We start from the raw sequence: 10,032 nt of genomic DNA on the forward strand, positions 1-10,032 counted from the left end.
TTCCTGACCCAGCACGGCTCTCCGTTGATGATAAATTGAGAGACCTTAGACCACAGCTTGGTATTTGCTCAATCTTGTGTGGCCTCTCGAGCATGGAATTAGTGGAATCAAAATTTGGTCAAGCCCCAAAGGGCTCGGTTCTCTCTTATCAATGCTATCTTATAACTGCAGTATCACATGAAATTTGCAAGTATCCTGAAGCCCCTTTATTCCCACAACTTCCATTACATGGCTATAAATTAGACAGGCACATGAATTACGTTCCCAGTTTTGAGGAGTATTATCATATTGAGAGTTTGTGGGTTACTAGTGAACTATCATGCATTATTGAGAAAAACACAAGAGAGCAATCAGAGAATCCACTTGAAGGAACTGCAACAGCCAGGCTTAACTTCCAGCAGATTTGGGGAAGTGTACAGTGTAAGAGGGGATTCGTCTTCTGAGGCACTTGCAGTCAGGATTCTGAGAGGCGTACGGCAAACATCTGCCATGAAAAGAGGCATTGAACTTGAGCCAGAAGTCCTACAGCTGTACAGTGACTTAAGTGGTGTAAATGTGTCACCTTCTGGATTTGTCATTCACCCTGATGCACCATACCTGGGTACTAGCCCTGGCGCTAAAGTTTATGATCCATCTGAAAAACCACCCTTTGGGTCGGCTGAAGTGAAATGCCCAAATGTTAACAACATAGCAGAAGCTACGCACATCCTATTTACAAATGGTCAGGCTAAATTGAAAAGAAACCACAAATATTTCTGCCAAGTTTTAGGCCAGTTGGCAATAACTGGTTTGCCTTAGTGTGATTTTATCACATCTACTAAACGTGATCTCACAGTGGAGAAAATTTGGAAAGAAGAGTCTCTGATCAATGATTTAAAGAAAAAGTTTGACCTTTTTTATTTCAACACATACATGGAAACTTACCTGAAAAGCCAGTAACATACACATGCATGTATTGTTCTCTATGTGAGTTGGAATTATTCATTGAAAATGGGACATAGCTGTATATTATTGTAGTGTGTGTATGTGCATGTGCGCACAGCATTATTTTCTGTGTGTCAGAATGTGGCCAATTGACTGTTTTGTTGTTGTTTTTGGACTTTGTAGGTGGAGATTGATTTTGAAACTACCTCTCTTTGAGTAACATTATAAATTTTACTTGAAGCCTGCGTGAACGGGGCCCAAGTAACATTCAATGTCTACTATAAAGAAGCCTTTAAAGTAAGGACGTACATGTGTTTGAAATGTAAATATCCCTAGATGGCAAAAAGTAAATAAGAAGTAAAAGAAAAAACCCACCGATAACCAGGATGTTTTTAAGTAGGAGTCTGCATAGATGGGGCCCAACTCTTACAAGTCTTAGGATGCTGTGAAGCCAGAGTGATCCTTTATACATGGTGCTTTCCTTACCCCACACAGACATTGCTAATTAATTAGATGTTTTTGCCCTGTAACATATAGGAATTTTTAATATATCTTAGAGTCTGCATGAAGTGATATTGATCTTTTATGTAAAATACATATGTAACCTCCCTGGTCCTTGTTTCTATAGATAGTTTCTGTAATGTAGTGTCCAAGTCAGGAATCATTTAATCACATATTTACAAAAAATAAGTTTCTTATTCGCTCATGTTAAGTTTGAAGTTTACGTCCATGGTTAGTTTGACTTTATATTATAGATGTTGATTTATTGAAGTGTTGTAATAATTCAGTCATGTGTATTTTAGGTTATGTTATAAAAATAGCTTTAAATAAAGTTCTTTATTAAGAATTTATTATTATGGGTTTTTTGGTGATTTTACTACTGTTTTAATAGGGCTGGTATAAAGTCTGATATGTTAGGTTGTTCCTATCACCAGCCTAATTTTTTACCATTGTATATTGTTTCACCAGTGTTGTTTGGTTGAATGTTCTCCTTTTCTTACATGCCTTGTCCTGTGGTTTTGTAGCGTCTTATATGTTTGTTCCATGTTATATGTTCCCACTCCTAGCCTGCACCTTGTCATGGTGAGTGGGCTTTTAACCAAGACAGGCCATAGTGAATAAATTCTACCAGTCTTTTATCCTTGTCATCTTTCTCTCAGGTATTACATGTGACATACTGTTCTTGTGTGTTGATATTCCATAGCTGATCATACTATCCATCCCCCAGATGTGGAACGCTCTGGTAACAGGTTCCATAGTGAGTCTTTCACTTCTGTACCTAGGTGAATATTGCTCTACTTAGTCTTTTGTTTAACTTGTAATTCACTTAATGCTGTTATCTATAAACGTCTATATGAAAACTATTCTTAGATTAAATGGCCCAAATGTAAAGTTAAATTTAATTTCTTTTCTGAAAGCAGTGTTCCCAGGAACTCAATTGAAGAACTCATTGTCATTCAAGAATCAAATCAATTTATTTATAAAACTCTAACAATATTTCAATAATTTTAAAAATCCTTGAATGAATGAAAAGAAAAAAATAAACAATATGAAAAGCAGAGGTTAACAGTGTTATGGCTACAAATGGCACTTACGAGTAAACATTTAAAAAAACTCTACATTAGCCATAATGGTCAAGGCTATTTAAATCAAATTAAATTTAAGTCCCTAAAGGCCAAATTCAAAAGCAGTGACACTATTGGCTTTTCACTGCATTTGAATGTGGTCTTTAAGGCAGTTAGCAATACTACTTAAAAACATATCATTTCCCATAGGTGTGAAATGAACTCATCTTTTAGGAATAGCCCAGGACTGTCATGTCTAATGTGAGGGTGCATAATCATGGCACCATTTAGGCTATCCACAAATGTAGCCATAACACTGTTAACACATTTTCTGGCCTTGTCAAGTTTCACTGGCTTAGCACCAGCCTTCCACTGGCATCTCTGTGTTAAAGATGAAAATAAAATTTTCATGTCAGGGTGCTAGAGCTTAAGCTGGAGCAAGTCATCCTTCATTGAATTCACCAGCAGGATGCTGGTGACCTCCCCAATATCATTCCCTCCACAATGAAGGACAAGGACATCCGGTGCGACTCTTCCTTTGATCAAGTCCTGGAAGTATTTAGGAATTCTTATCCACCTTAGTCCACCCCAGCCAAACCAGGAGATGTGGGCCCCAGGCAGCCCGAGATTGTTGCCCACAGTCTCCCTCGCTCGCTGGGCACCTCGTCGGACATAACTGTCTCCAATGATCCACACTGTTTCTATGGAAAGAAAATGAGTGACTTTAATAAATGCAGTCAGTTTTTTGTGAGAAAAAAATAGAATAATGGAGCAACGACTCAAAATATATCTTTTTAAACCAAATTAAACCTTACAGTTTAATTTTTGTGTCCTAACAGATGCGGATGCTTCACAGGTGGCCATGATGTAATCAGGAATCAATCACTGAAAGAAATAAACATTGGTAACACTTTAAAATAATGTTACATTATTAAATATTAGTAAATGTAATTAATAAAATGTGATCCTGGACCATAAACAGGAGTAGTCAAAATGCATTGTATGGGTCAAAATGACTGATATTTTTCTGTAAAATAAATCATCTTCCATGGAGATGTTTTGAATATTTTCTACTGTAAATATAGTATTGCTAAGAACTTGAGACATTTTTTAAGGGGATTTTCTCATGGAAATATTTGACTCCTTAAAATTCCAGAATTTTCAAATTGTTGTTTTTCAACCAAATATCATCCTATCCCAATAAACAACACATCAATAGTAATACTTTTGTTCCAATATATACGTGAAACTCACAATACTTTAATGTTAACAAGCTCAACTTTGGTTTTTAAAAATGCATTTCTAAATGTTGAACTATGATTAATTAATACATTATTGTGTCAGTAAACAAACCCAAAAGTCACATTTTACTAGCATTACTCATCGCATTTCAACCAGTAAACAATATCAACTGCCAACAATTACATTTCTGCTTTAGTGAACATACAAATGTGAATTGTTGATATAAAATTTAATTGTTTATTTAATTTAATAATTTTATATAAAGAATTTTTTTATGTTAACAATTAAATATTTGATATCAACAATTCAGTTATTTCAAATGAAAGAAATATCATGAATGCTGGATGTTGATATTAAGAATTTAATTGTTGAAATCAATAATGCATATCCTGAGAATGAGTAAAAGTCAAAACGGCTTGCCACAAAGAGCCATAATAATATCAACAACATTTATTATTGCAAGTTTTGTTGTGTAGTTTCAGGTTAATTTACCTTGATAGATTGCTGAGATGTTCAAATTATTCAAATGTCGCGGGTGGTGGGATGGTCTCTATGGTTTCAGCAAACAGTCATCGCAACTCCGCCTAAGTTCCGCCTCTGCCCATTTTTGAGTGTCCAGGAATGACGCACTTCCAAGATGGCGACGGCTGACCACGCCCACAGTAAGCTTCATTTAAGCTCTTCAGAAACCTATGGGTGACGTCACGGACACTACGTCCATATTTTTTTACAGTCTATGATCACAACCCACAGTAGATCTGACACTGTTAAATAAAGAAGGAAAAGATGACCCAAAACCCAGTGCACAAAACACATATGACTATATAAAAAGAAATTATGATGAATATGTTCAAATATATTCTGATGCATCAAAAGATAAGGAAAATAAAGTAGGAGTGGCTTTTAGTGTTCCAGATTTTAACATCAAGACATACAAAAGAATATCAGATAACCTGTCAATTTATACAGGGGAAATGACTGCAATTTTATTGGCATTAAAATGGGTAGAAGAAAACAAACCAGTAGGAAGAAATAGACAAGAGGAAACAGTTATATCAAGGTTAAGGTTTGGACATACTGCTCTGAATAGTGGACTTTTTAGAATAGGAAAACATTCAAGTGAATATTGTAATAATTTTAATGAAGAGGAAAGTATAGAACATATTATAAAGAAATGCCCATTATATAAAAGGGAATGAAATGTGATGATAAACAGTGAGGAAAAGAATGTAAATATAGATATTAATAGTATGTTAAGTAGTCGAGTAGGAGATAGTAAATTGAAAGCTTTATTAATGTTTCATAGAGACTGAGTTATATAATAGAATATAAATAAATAAGAATAAGAGAGTAGAAATTTCAATTCTGATCCACACTCCTAACCAGTAGATGGCGGAAATGCATCATAAAGTTGTATGCCAACCACCAATAAAAAAAACCATGAAGAAGAAGAAGTAAACATGTTTGGTGCTGAGGAAATGGAAACTGGTAAGTGTGTGTAATCTTTTGAAGTTTGGTTAATAAATGATGTTTAAAAGAAAATGTGTCTGTGGTTATTTCATTGTGAATGGGAAGATGATATGGGCTATTGTTTGACATGAAAGTGAGATTTTTACATAAACACAATGCTAACTTTTACAGTAAAACAACCTATCACATTACACAAACACACACATGCACAATACAGATAACACAACAAAGATCCATGTTTATAAATGTATGTATTTTATGTTTGAGTGTAATGTGATGTGTGTATGTCAGTCACAGTGTCTTTGCTCAGTTCTACACTGTGACAGTACCCATCATTTCAGTAAATCTTCAATATTTACTCATGCAATATAAAAAATGCACATATTATTATTATTTCAGTAAATGCTCAAAGCTTTCTGATGCCAGCAGAGATGTATAAAGTACTAGAGACCCAGACTTAAGTAAAAGTACAGACACTCTATCAAGTGACTTGAGTAGAAGTAAAAGTGCTCTTTAAGCACCATACTTAAGTGGAAGTAATAAAGTATTCAACATTTTTGTACTTAAGTATTGCAAGTAGTTTATTTCAAAATGTACTACTCAAGTACTGAAAGTAAAAGTACAAGTATTGTGTAATGTAGTTATTAAAGAAAGCAGTCAAAAGACATCATATTGTTTTGTTTATTTTTTTGGGGCACGTGATTAAACAGAACAAAAAGAAACATGGCGTACAATACTGTTTTTCTCTCGCGCTTGAACCACAGATCTGACAGATTATAACAGCTTTAACACACACCTTTCAAAGTTGTCACAAAAACACTCTGTAATCCACTCAAAACGCTATTGAAACCCATTTTCAGAGTGCAAATTACCGGTTGTAAACGCTGTAAACGTATGTTCTAAACATTCTACCGGAAGACGCTGGTCGCTATGGCACCCTCCATGCAGCAGCCAAGAAAAAGGTCTATAATTGTAATGAGTAGGGGTGTGAATTTACACTGGTCTCACGGTTTGGTTTGGTTACGATTATCATGCCATCGATTCAGTTCAATTCTATATCTAAACATTGACGATGCTTTCCACACATAATTAGATTTTTTCTTCACAACACAAGATTTTTTTTTCATAATAATCTATAAATATATTATTATTTATATATTATCCCTTTAACTGCCTGCTCGACCAAAGGGTTGACATATTTTGACTGACCATATCGTATTGAGAGGAGTACCTGACTTAACTAAACCTGATTGAGCCATCTCTACCACTTGGTTGAAGTATGTTATACCAAAAAAAATCCACTAGTTGTCTCTAACTCAATCAAAAGCACTCGTCACAACATTGCTTTTACACTGAAATCAAAAACAAGGAAATCAGTCCTGACATCATGTGAACTTGTAAAAATTTACAAGGTAAGCATATTTTGTTTTGACATATTACCCTCTAAGAGCCCTAACTTTACAAAGTTATGTTACTTGGTGCCATGAAAAATATTCAGTGTGTTTGTATTAATGTTTCAAAAACATGCTCGACCAAAAGGTTGATTTGTCACTTTATGGTAAGAGTAGAAAAGTAAAACTAATGATTTCATATCATGCATTTCTGCAGTCTGAATGGACTGTTTGCTGAGAAATATCAACTTTTGATCAGTCACAGAATAAATATGACACAGCTTGTTATTTATTCATGAATATACTGAGATAATTTCTTAAGTATATATATTTTTTGACACTTTTAGGATATTTTTGGAGTAAATATAATGGATTTTTAGAACTTATGTGTGGAAATTACAACTTTAAAAGATGATTACCTCTTAAATGGCAAATACTTGTGTACCAGCATTAGCACAATTGTAAGAAATTGATATTTGATTGTTTGTTTGTAGATATTTGATGGATGTCAATAGTTTCTATAGTACAAGAACTCACATTGTCAGACCCTTTTACCAGAAAATCCCTTCACTCATGAGATAATTCAGCATGTTCACTCACATGCATACTCTCTCTCTTTCTCTCTCTCTCTCCCACACACACACCTAAACATTTTGTCTGATTTTGTCTAGTTTTGTTTAGTTTTGTCTAGTTTTGTCCGATTTTGTCTACTTTTGTCTAGGTTTGTTTAGTTTTGTCTAGATTTGCTTAGTTTTGTCCGATTTTGTCTACTTTTGTCTACTTTTGTTTAGTTTTGTCTAATTTCGTTTTGTCTGATTTTGTCTACTTTTGTCTGATTTTGTCTAGTTTTGTTTTGTCTAGTTTTGTTTGGCTAGTTTTGTTTGTCTGATTTTGTCTACTGTTGTCTAGTTTTGTTTTGTCAGATTTTGTTTACTTTTATTTTGTCTAGATGCATTTTGTCTGATTTTGTTTTCCTTTTTCTAGTTTTGTTTTGTCTGATTTTGTCTAGTTTTGTTTAGTTTTGTCTAGTTTTGTTTTGTCTAGGTTTGTCTAGTTTTGCCTAATTTCGTTTTGTCTGATTTTGTCTACTTTTGTCTAGTTTTGTTTTGTCTAGTTTTGTTTGTCTGATTTTGTCTACTTTTGTTTTGTCTACTTTTGTCTAGTTATGTTTTGTCTGATTTTGTCTAGTTTTGTTTAGTTTTGTCTACTTTTGTCTGATTTTGTCTACTTTTGTCTAGTTTTGTTTTGTCTAGTTTTGTTTGTCTGATTTTGTCTACTTTTGTCTAGTTTTGTTTTTTCAGATTTTGTCTACTTTTGTTTTGTCTGATTTTGTCTAGATGTGTTTTGTCTGATTTTATCTACTTTTGTCTAGTTTTGTTTTGTCAGATTTTGTCTATTTTTGTCTAGTTTTATTTTGTCAGATTTTATCTACTTCTGTCTAGTTTTGTTTCGTCAGTTTTTATCTACTTTTGTCTAGTTTTGTTTTGTCTGATTTTATCTACTTTTGTCTAGTTTTGTTTTGTCAGATTTTGTCTATTTTTGTTTAGTTTTGTCTAGTTTTGTTTTGTCTATGTTTGTTTAGTTTTGTCCGATTTTGTCTACTTTTGTTTAGTTTTGTCTAATTTCTTTTTGTCTGATTTTGTCTACTTTTGTCTAGTTTTGTTTTGTCTAGTTTTGTTTGTCTGATTTTGTCTACTTTTGTGTAGTTTTGTTTTGTCAGATTTTGTCTACTTTTGTTTTGTCTGATTTTGTCTACTTTTGTCTAGTTTTGTTTTGTCTGATTTTGTCTACTTTTGTCTAGTTTGTTTAGTTTTGTCTTATTTTGTTTAGTTTTGTCTAGTTTTGTTTTGTCTAGGTTTGTTTAGTTTTGTCCGATTTTGTCTACTTTTGTCTAGTTTTGTTTAGTTTTATCTAATTTCTTTTTGTCTGATTTTGTCTAGTTTTGTTTAGTTTTGTCTAATTTATTTTTGTCTGATTTTGTCTACTTTTGTCTGATTTTGTCTACTTTTGTCTAGTTTTGTTTGTCTGATTTTGTCTACTTTTGTCTAGTTTTGTTTGTCTGATTTTGTCTACTTTTGTCTAGTTTTGTTTTGTCAGATTTTGTCTATTTTTTTCTAGTTTTGTTTTGTCAGATTTTGTCTAGTTGCGTTTTGTCGGATTTTGTTTACTTTTGTCTAGTTTTGTTTTGTCTGATTTTGTCTAGTTTTGTTTAGTTTTGTCTCATTTTGTTTAGTTTTGTCTAGTTTTGTTTTGTCTAGGTTTGTTTAGTTTTGTCCGATTTTGTCTACTTTTGTCTGATTTTGTCTACTTTTGTCTAGTTTTGATTCGTCTAGTTTTGTTTGTCTGATTTTGTATACTTTTGTCTAGTTTTGTTTTGTCAGATTTTGTCTACTTTTATTTTTCAGTTTTTGTCTAGATTAATTTTGTCTGATTTTGTCTAGTTTTGTTTTGTCTGATTTTATCTACCTTTGTCTAGTTTTGTTTAATTTTTTCTAATTTTGTCTAGTTTTGTTTTGTCTAGGTTTGTTTAGTTTTGTCTAGATTTGTTTAGTTATGTCTAGTTTTGTCCGTTTTTGTCTAGTTTTGTTTAGTTCTGTCTAATTTCGTTTTGTCTGATTTTGTCTACTTTTGTCTAGTTTTGTTTTGTCAGATTTTGTCTATTTTTGTCTAGTTTTGTTTTGTCTGATTTTATCTACTTTTGTCTAGTTTTGTTTTGTCAGATTTTGTCTATTTTTGTCTAGTTTTGTTTAGTTATGTCTAATTTTGTTTAATTTTGTTTTGTCTATGTTTGTTTAGTTTTGTCTAGATTTGTTTAGTTTGTCTAGTTTTGTCCAATTTTGTCTAGTTTTGTCTAATTTTGTTTTGTCTGATTTTGTCTACTTTTGTTTAGTTTTGTCTAATTTCTTTTTGTCTGATTTTGTCTACTTTTGTCTGATTTTGTCTACTTTTGTCTAGTTTTGTTTGTCAGATTTTGTCTACTTTTGTCTAGTTTTGTTTTGTCAGATTTTGTCTATTTTTGTCTAGTTTTGTTTTGTCAGATTGTATCTACTTTAGTCTACTTTTGTTTTGTCTGATTTTGTCTAGATGCGTTTTGTCGGATTTTGTCAACTTTTGTTTTGTCTGATTTTGTCTACTTTTGTCTAGTTTTGTTTAGTTTTGTCTCATTTTGTTTAGTTTTGTTTTGTCTAGGTTTGTTTAGTTTTGTCCGATTTTGTCTACTTTTGTTTAGTTTTGTCTAATTTCGTTTTGTCTGATTTTGTCTACTTTTGTCTAGTTTTGTTTTGTCAGATTTTGTCTATTTTTGCTAATTTTGTTTAATTTTGTCTAGTTTTGTTTTGTCTACGTTTGTTTAGTTTAGTCTAGATTTGTTTAGTTTGTCTAGTTTTGTTTGTCTGATTTTGTCTACTTTTGTCTAGTTTTGTTTAGTTTTGTCTAATTTC

The sequence above is a fragment of the Danio aesculapii genome, chromosome 4 (genome assembly GCF_903798145.1).
Source record: "Danio aesculapii chromosome 4, fDanAes4.1, whole genome shotgun sequence".
NCBI lineage: Eukaryota > Metazoa > Chordata > Actinopteri > Cypriniformes > Danionidae > Danio > Danio aesculapii.